Genomic DNA, 9,333 nt, shown 5'->3' on the forward strand with positions numbered 1-9,333 from the left:
AACTTTATCTCTGAGTGGCTACCTTACCTAGTGGCCAGACAGCTTAACATTAGTGGGGATTTATTTTGCTAATAATATGTTGGATTCATGTTAAGACATTTCAATTTTTGAAAAAACTTTCAAAAATTTGCAATAATTTGGATGCCCACCTGCAGTGACTCTGAGGACCCCTTAGGGGTCCCGGACCCCCTGTTGAAGATCCCTGTTTCAGGGGAAGGGGGGCATGCATGTGTGTGTGTGTGTGTGTGTCTCTGTCTCTCTGTGTGTGTGTGTGTCTCTGTCTGTGTGTCTGTCTGTCTGTCTGTCTGTCTGTGTGTGTGTGTGTGTGTGTGTGTGTGTGTGTGTGTCTGTCTCATCTGTCTGTATTATTGACAACAGCCCGGCTTGTTTTTCCTGTCAGACTCCTCGCAGGCAGAGCCGGCTCTTCTGCCGTTACTACGACAACAACCGCCACCCGATGTACGTGATTGGTCCGGTGAAGCAAGAGGACGAGTGGGACCGCCCCCTCATCCTCCGATACCACGACATCGTCTCGGACGCCGAAATAGAGCGGGTGAAAGAGCTGGCCAAACCCAGGGTGAGTCCACGTAGAAACTCGCTCTCTGTACGGGAGGATGACAGCTGCCAAATTAAAATGTATAGGCCTATATATATATATATATATATATATATATATATATATATATATATATATATATATAATATACACACACCCCTTTTCCACCAACAAGAACCAGGTGCTGGTTCAGAGCTAGAGCCAGTGCCGGTTCAGAGTTGGTTCGACTGACGAGCCTCCAAAGAACCGGTTTGCTTTCCCACAGGCTAAAGAGCCGGCACAGAGCCAGGTCTTACGTCACTGTATAAAGAGCCGGTACAGAGCCGGAAAAGGTGTAATATATATATATATATATATATATATATATATATATATATTTTTTTTTTATATATATATATATATTTGTATATATATATTTGTTGAGGAAAATACCCCTAAACCCCCAGCCAAATATGTTCACCTAAGTCTTCTTCAAACCTAGAGTAAGGGGAAGACCCTGAACACTATATAGGGAACAGTGAGGGAGAACCCTGAACACTATATAGGGAACAGTGAGGGAGAACCCTGAACACTATATAGGGAACAGTGAGGGAGAACCCTGAACACTATATAGGGAACAGTGAGGGAGAACCCTGAACACTATATAGGGAACAGTGAGGGAGAACCCTGAACACTATATAGGGAACAGTGAGGGAGAACCCTGAACACTATATAGGGAACAGTGAGGAACTTGTTTATGTGTCCCTGTTAACTGTCGTCTGATTGGTCCACAGCTGCGGCGAGCCACCATTTCCAACCCTGTCACCGGTGTTCTGGAGCCGGCCCACTACCGCATCAGCAAGAGGTAAGATCTTGGGAGGGAGGGAGAGAGGGAGAGAGGGAGAGAGGGAGAGAGGGAGGAAGACTGCAGCTGTCTTAAACCTTTCTACCACAGATGTGTTGCCCCCCCATCCAGTTTTTACCTCTTATGAGTTTCTCCTAATGTCAGTAATTTGATTTCCCTCCCTCTCTCTCTTTCTCCCTCCCTCCCTTTCTCTCTCCCTCTATCCCTCTCTCTCTCTCCCTCTTTCCCTCCTCTCTCTCCCTCCATCTCCCTCCTTCTCTCCCTCTCTCTCTCCCTCCCTCTCTCTCTCTCTCTCCCTCTCTCTCTCTCTCCCTCCCTCCCTCCCTTTCTCTCTCTCTCTCTCCCTCTCTCTCTCTCCCTCTTTCCCTCCTCTCTCCCCCTCCATCTCCCTCCTTCTCTCCCTCTCTCTCTCTGTCTCTCCCTCCCTCTCCGACCCTCTCTCTCTCCCTCCCTCCCTCTCTCTCTCTCTCTCTCTCCCTCCCTCTCTCTTTCTCTCTCCCTCTCTGTCTTTCCCTCTCTCTCTCTCTCTCTCCCTCCCTCTCTCTTTCTCTCTCCCTCTCTGTCTCTCCCTCCCTCCCTCTCCCTCCATCCCTCTCTCCCTCTCTGTCTTTCCGTCTCGCTCTCCCTCTCTCTCCCTCTCTCTCTGTCTCTCCCTCTCTCCCCGTCTCTCCCTCTCTCTCCCTCCCTCTCTCTTTCTCCCTCCCTCTCCCTCTCTGTCTTTCCGTCTCGCTCTCCCTCTCTCTCCCTCTCTCTCTCTCTCTCCCTCTCTCCCCGTCTCTCCCTCTCTCTCCCTCCCTCTCTCTTTCTCCCTCCCTCTCCCTCTCTGTCTTTCCCTCTCGCTCTCTCTCCCTCTCTCTCTGTCTCTTCCCTCTCTCTCTCTCCCTCTCTCTCTCTCCCTCCCTCCCTCTCCCTCCCTCCCTCTCTCCCTCCCTCTCTCCCTCCTCCCTCCTCTCCCTCCCTCCCTCTCTCAGTGCCTGGCTCGGAGCGTTTGAACACCCAGTGGTAGACCGGATCAACCAGAGGATCGAGGACATCACCGGTCTGGATGTCTCCACAGCAGAGGAGCTGCAGGTGAAGCTCACCAGGACCTTCATTCATATTCAAAACACACAGAAACATTATAATATTCAGTGCCTTGCAAAAGTATTGACCCCCCCCTTGGCATTTTTCGAGTTTTGTTGCCTCACAACCTGGAATCAACATCGATTGTTTGATTTACATAAATTAATTTACAGCCCACATGCCCACAACTTTGAAGATGTTTTTTTAAACAACAAATAGGACAAAATAACAGAAAAATTCAATGTGCGTAACTATTCACCCCCCTAAAGTAAATACTTTGTAGAGCCACCTTTAGCGGCAATCACAGCTCCAAGTGGCTTTGGAGAAGTCTCTATGAGCTTGTCACATCTTACCACTGGGATTTTTTTGCCCATTCCTCCCAGGGGGGGTAAGCTTCGCTTCAGAACTGGAACCTCCTATGGCGCCTTTTTGATGCTACAAAGCCATCACCTCCCGTTAGCATCCCATTGACTCCCATTCATTCTGACGTCACTTTGACAGCGAATAACTTTACATCTGAAGAGTTTAAAGACTCTATTTGTCTGTTGTTTATTTCTAAAGAAACACGACAATGTATAAAAGGCTCCATTACCTTGTAGCTCACGTTATGGCTCCGTAGCAGACGCTTTTATAACAATAGGCTAACGATTGGGTCATACCGCAGAGACTTACTGTCACACAGTAGAGGAATTACCGTATAGTACAGGAGAAGCTCACAGGCAGTTTGGACTTCCATTAGCTGTTTAGGTTTAATGACTAATGTTAACTAGCATGTTAGTGATCAATAATTAGCCTGTGCCTATGTTATCTCCTTACATATACCTACGCTCTCCGTCTCTGTAAGATTGGGAATGATTGAGATTTCTCTCGGCACAGCTACCAGAAGACTTCACACTTTCAGACACGTTGCTCACGTCACATCTACGTCTTCAAGCTCAGTTGGAGGCTGCTCAGTAACGCTCAGCCAGCACCGGGAAAGAGACTTCTGATATCACACACTGGTCTCGTACAGAGACACGGGACCTGGTGGCCCATTTATATACTGCCTATGATTCCTCCTTGCAAAACAGCTACTTTAAGTTGGATGGTTTGCGCTTGTGAACAGCAATCTTTAAGTCTGACCACAGATTTTTCTATTGGATTGAGGTCTGGACTTTGACTAGGCCATTCCAACACATTTACAGGTTTCCCCTTAAACCACTCAAGTGTTGCTTTAGCAGTGTGTTTGGGGTCATTGTCCTGCTGGAAGGTGAACCTCCGTCCTAGCCTCAAATCACGCACAGAGTGGTACAGGTTTTGCTCAAGAATATCCCTGTATTTGGCACTATCCATCTTTCCCCCAACTCTGACCAGTTTCCCAGTCCCGGCGGCTGAAAACCATCCCCACAGCATGATGCTGCCACCACCATGTTTCACTGTGGGGATGGTGTTCTTTGGGTGATATTGATATGTGATGTGTTTGCGCCAGACATAATGTTTTCTTTGATGGGCCGAAAAGTTCAATTTTAGTCTCATCAGACCAGCGCACCTTCCTCCATACATTTTTTGGAGTCTCCCAAATGCCTTTTCTCAAACTCAAAACATGCCATGTTGTTTTTTTGCTGAAAGTAATGGCTTTCTTCTGGCCACTCTGCCATGAAAGCCCAACTCTATGGAGTGTACGGCTTATTGTTGTCCTATGTACAGATACTCCAGTCTCTGCTGTGGAGCTCTGCAGCTCCTCCAGGGTCACCTTAAGTCTCTGTGCTGCCTCTCTGATTAATGCCCTCCTTGCCCGGTCCGTGAGTTTTGGTGGTCGGCCGTCTCTTGGCAGGTTTGCTGTTGTGCCACGTTCAGTAGCGGAGATAGCGTGGGTGCTTGGGTGCAGCCGCCCCTGGGCCCCTTTCCAATTAGGGGCCCCTCAAACGCTGCCGATCTTGCGTCACTTGACGAGAACGGGGCCCTCACCAAGTTACACATTATTAGTTGAAAGAAGCTAATTACTGCACATGATCTCACGTTGTGATAATCCAGCTCTTCTTATCAGACATATATATATATATATATATATATATATATATATAATAGTGTCATGTCAGTTATATAGCGTGGCACTGATTGAGAGCTCTTGTCCTGTTCAGCACCATCGCTGTCCATCAGCTGTCGCTGTCCGTGGTGCTGAAACATTTTCACTTGACTGGCAAACTGTTTTTAGTTCATCAATACAACCTTGTCAAAAAAGTGTCTTTTCTTTGTGTTTTATTTGACATATAGGCTTACGAGTAACCCATAACATGCATTCATCAGATATTTTACTTTTTTTTTAACTGTTTTAATTTTAAAATGACTTGGTAGCAGAGGGCCCCATGATGAAGCTCCGCCCCCACTGTACTGATAGTCTAGCTCCGCCCCCAGCCATGTTCTTTCCATTTGGTCATGATAGATTTGATGGTGCTCCTGGGGATCATCATCATCATTTGGGTATTTTTTTTATAACCTAACCGTGACTTGTACTTGTCAACAACATTGTCCCTTACTTGTTTGGAGAGTTCCTTGGTCTTCATGGCAGTGTTTGGTTAGTGGGGCCTCTTGCTTAGGTGTTGCAGCCTCTGGGGCCTTTCAAAAGAGGAGTGTGTATGTAATGACAGATCATGTGACACTTAGATTGCACACAGGTGGACATCATTTCACTAATGATGTGACTTCTGAAGGTAATTGGTTACACCAGAGCTTTTTATGGGCTTTGTAACAACGGGGGTGAATACATACTGTACATATGCCAATTTCTGTTTTTTATTTCTAAATAATAGTTTTATATATATATATTTTTCTCATTTCACTTCACCAACTTAGACTATTGTGTTCTGATCCATCACATACAATTCATAAAAATAATTGAGCTAAAGGCTGTAATGTAACTAACAGGTAAAAAGGGGGTGAATACTTTTGCATGGCACGGTAACTCTAGTGTGTCTTTTCTAATCTTGTAAAATGTTTGTTTTGTTGCTAATCTTTTTGCATCTGTTACACACACGCACACACACACACACACAGGCACACACACACACACAGGGACAGACACACACACACACACACAAGTACACACAGACACACACACACACACACAGGTACACACACACACACCCACAGACACACACACACACACACACACAGACACAGGTACACACACACACCCACACACACAGGTACACACACACACATAGGTACACACAGCTTAGATGGTATTTTCTGAGGTTTTAATCGGGATTCATTCTGGATTTCTTAAATTGTGATTTATCTTTGTTGTGTGTGTGTGTCTGTGTGTGTGTGCGTGCGTGTGTGTGTGTCTGTGTGTGTGTGTGTGTGTGTGATTGACCTCTGTGTGTCTGCAGGTGGCTAACTACGGTGTCGGAGGACAGTACGAACCTCACTTTGACTTCCGACGGGTAAATACATGATATAAACTGACATGTGTCACTTTTAAGTATTTGCTAGTTTTTATCAGATAGAGGAACACATGTGCTGTCTGCGAACCACACACACACACACACACACACACACACACACACACAGATGCACAAATATATATACACACACACACACACTGAATCTGTTGTGTTGACGTTTCAGAAAGATGAACCAGATGCTTTTGAAGAGTTGGGGACAGGAAACCGAATCGCCACGTGGCTGCTTTACGTCAGTAATCATTATGTCATCATTATGTCATCATTACGTCATTATTATGTCATAATTATGTCATCATTGTTCATGTCTCTGTGCAGCGCATTCTTACGAACAGGTTGTAACATCTCCTATGCAAACGGCCAGCTGGTCACGCTCCCTCTCCCTCCCTCTCTTCTTCTCCCTCTCTCCCTTTCTCCCTCTCTCTCCTCTCCCTTTCCCTCTCTCTCCCTCCTCTCTTCTTTTCTCCCTCTCTTTTTCTTCCTCTCTTCCCCCTCCCCTCCCTCTCTTCTTCTCCCTCTCTCCCTCTCTCCCTCCCTCTCTTCTTCTCCCTCTCTCCCTTTCTCCCTCTCTCCCTCCCTCTCTTCTTCTCCCTCTCTCCCTTTCTCCCTCTCTCCCTCCCTCCTCCATACAGTGAAGAATCTGTACGATGCCCCTGTAATCCAGTGCTTACCTTCTGGTAGCTGTGTGTACCTCTGGTCCCTGAGACCAGACTGATGATGGTCTGTTTCCTCCTGCAGATGAGTGACGTACAGGCAGGGGGCGCCACCGTCTTCACTGATGTCGGAGCTGCTGTCTGGCCCAAAAAGGTGTGTGTGTGTGTGTGTGTGTGTGTGTGTGTGTGTGTGTGTGTGTGTGTGTGTGTTGTGTGTGGTGTGTGTGTGTGTGTGTGTGTGGGTGTGTGTGGGGTGTGTGTGTGTGTGTGTGTGTGTGTGTGTGTGGTGTGTGGTGTGTGTTGTGTGTGTGTGTGTGTGTATATAATGTGAATGAATCCCCAGATACGAGGGATGTTTGTATTATTTGTCGTGTGAATATGAAGTAAAGTGGCTGAACAGTTGAATGTGTTGTCTGCGTGTTCAGGGGACAGCGGTGTTCTGGTACAATCTGTTCCCCAGCGGAGAAGGAGACGATCGGACCAGACACGCTGCCTGTCCTGTTCTGGTCGGAAACAAGTGGGGTGAGTTCCCAGCATGCATTTCACACTGAGGGAGAAAAAAAAGCTCCTGAATGAGGCAGAGATAATGACCGTGTGCATCGTGTCCATTTCATAACATTTCAGAGGGACCATGACCAAGATGTGTGTGTGTGTGTGTGTGTGTGTGTGTGTGTGTGTTTTGTCCTTGTGTGTGTGTGTGTGTGTGTGTGTGTGTGTGTGTGTGTTTGTTTGTCTGTCTGTCTGTGTGTGTGTGTGTGTGTGTTGCTGTGATTTTTTGATTTGATTTATTTTGGATTTGACAAACAACATAATCCAAAGGATAGCATGTTAAAGTGTAAACACTTACTTCCAACATGGTCCTTGGTGTTAAAACATGCAACGTGTGTGTGTGTGTGTGTGTGTGTGTGTGTGTGTGTGTGTGTGTGTGTGTGTGTGTGTGTGTGTGTGTGTGTGTGTGTGTGTGTGTGTGTGTGTGTGTGTGTGTGTGTGTGGTACGTGGGAGGTTTTACCTCTGTAATTTTGGTTCGGATCAAACTGCAAAGTCAGAAAGTTCGAACCAAACGAGTTAGGTGTGTAAGCTCCCTTAATATAAAAAAAAAAAAAAAACTTTCAAAAACTAAAGTAATACTTCAAGAATAAACGTTTTATATATTTTTTTTAAAATAGTTGTAATTTTGAGGGGAAAAATTTATATTTCGGGGCGACCTCTATCTCACCCAGTAAGAGCGTGCGCCCCATGTAGGCTGAGTCCTTTGCAGCGGTCTGGGTTAGAATCCAACCTGCGGCCCTCTGTTACGTGTCATCACCTCTCTTTCTCTCCCCCTTTCCTGTCCATCCACTGTCACTAACGATTAAAGGTACAAGCCCCAAAAATTTATCTTTAAAAAAAAGTGATATTTCAAGAAAGAAAGTCGTCATATTTTTTTTTAAAGAGAAGGTGTATTTCTGTCTGTATCACTAACCCTTTGTCTCCCCTCTCTCTCTCTCTCTCTCTCTCTCTCTCTCTCTCTGTATCCACAGTGTCCAATAAATGGATCCATGAGCGAGGGCAGGAGTTCAGGCGGCGTTGTGGCCTCCGTGAGACCGACTGACCACCGCTCTGATGTCATATGTTCACCTAAAACCGCCCAAAATCTGGTTACTGTTACAGTGACAGCAGCTGCTTTTATTTATTTTTTTATTCATGTTTTATTCAAATTGTTAAAAGGTAACTTAAGTTTTTTTTTTTCTTCAACCTGGACTTTAGTTTCATGTTTTTGTGTCTGAGTGACTGATGGCAACCCACCAGACTCCATGTAAATAATCAGGACTTTTAGCGTGTATAGAGCCAGCATATCTCCACCAGACTCCATGTAAATAATCAGGACTTTTAGCGTGTATAGAGCCAGCATATCTCCACCAGACTCCATGTAAATAATCAGGACTTTTAGCGTGTATAGAGCCAGCATATCTCCACCAGACTCCATGTAAATAATCAGGACTTTTAGCGTGTATAGAGCCAGCATATCTCCACATGTAAATGGGTGAATTAAGGGTTTATTTCAACCAAACCAGAGTGGTGATTGTTGTAACAGTGGAAAGATGAACCAAGACAGCTTTTGATAGTTTTATTTAGTTTCTGTCCACTTTGAATGAAGGGTGTTTTACGATGATAAAAGTCCTGATTATTTACATGGAGTCTGGTGGAAATATTTATACAAAAATTCCTGATTATTAATGGAGTCTGGTGGAGATATGTTTGGTCTATACAGCTAAAAGTCCTGATATTATTATTTACTTGATTTTATGGAGTCTGGTGGAGTTTGGTGATGGTGATTTCGGGGCTGTTTCATGTTAAACTAAAAGGATCTTACTCTTTAACTAAAAGGTCTATCTCTGTAGGAATCCTTTCCATAATGTTGTCAGACTCTTAGAATAATAATCTGAGTCAGTCAGTGATAAAAACAGAACTTGTAGTGGATGCTAACTGATGGTTTAACGTTACATTGCAGCTTGTTTCTTGATTTCTTAGACACAAAAACATGAAAGTCCAGGTTTAAAAAAGAAATACCAAAGTTATTGTTTAATACCTTCTGTCTGATCTGGAAACGAACCACTGTGACACTAGAATTACTCTGACACAAGTTAAAGTACAAAAGTGTTACCTCTAATATTTGCTTTGTACTTCTATCTGTCACACCATCATGGAAACACCCCTCTTCTCCACCAATACAATCTTTGTGTGTGTGTGTGTGTGTGTGTGTGTGTGTGTGTGTGTGTGTGTGTGTGTGTGTG

The 9,333-nt window shown here is 45.0% G+C and overlaps 1 pseudogene; it reads left to right on the forward strand.

Moving 5' to 3' along the window:
• The window catches only part of LOC120551396, a 27,680-nt pseudogene extending 19,361 nt beyond the window's left edge, over window positions 1-8,319 (forward strand).
• Window positions 8,320-9,333: the final 1,014 nt, after the last annotated feature.

Source organism: Perca fluviatilis, chromosome 21, assembly GCF_010015445.1.
Source record: "Perca fluviatilis chromosome 21, GENO_Pfluv_1.0, whole genome shotgun sequence".
Classification (NCBI taxonomy): Eukaryota; Metazoa; Chordata; class Actinopteri; order Perciformes; family Percidae; genus Perca; species Perca fluviatilis.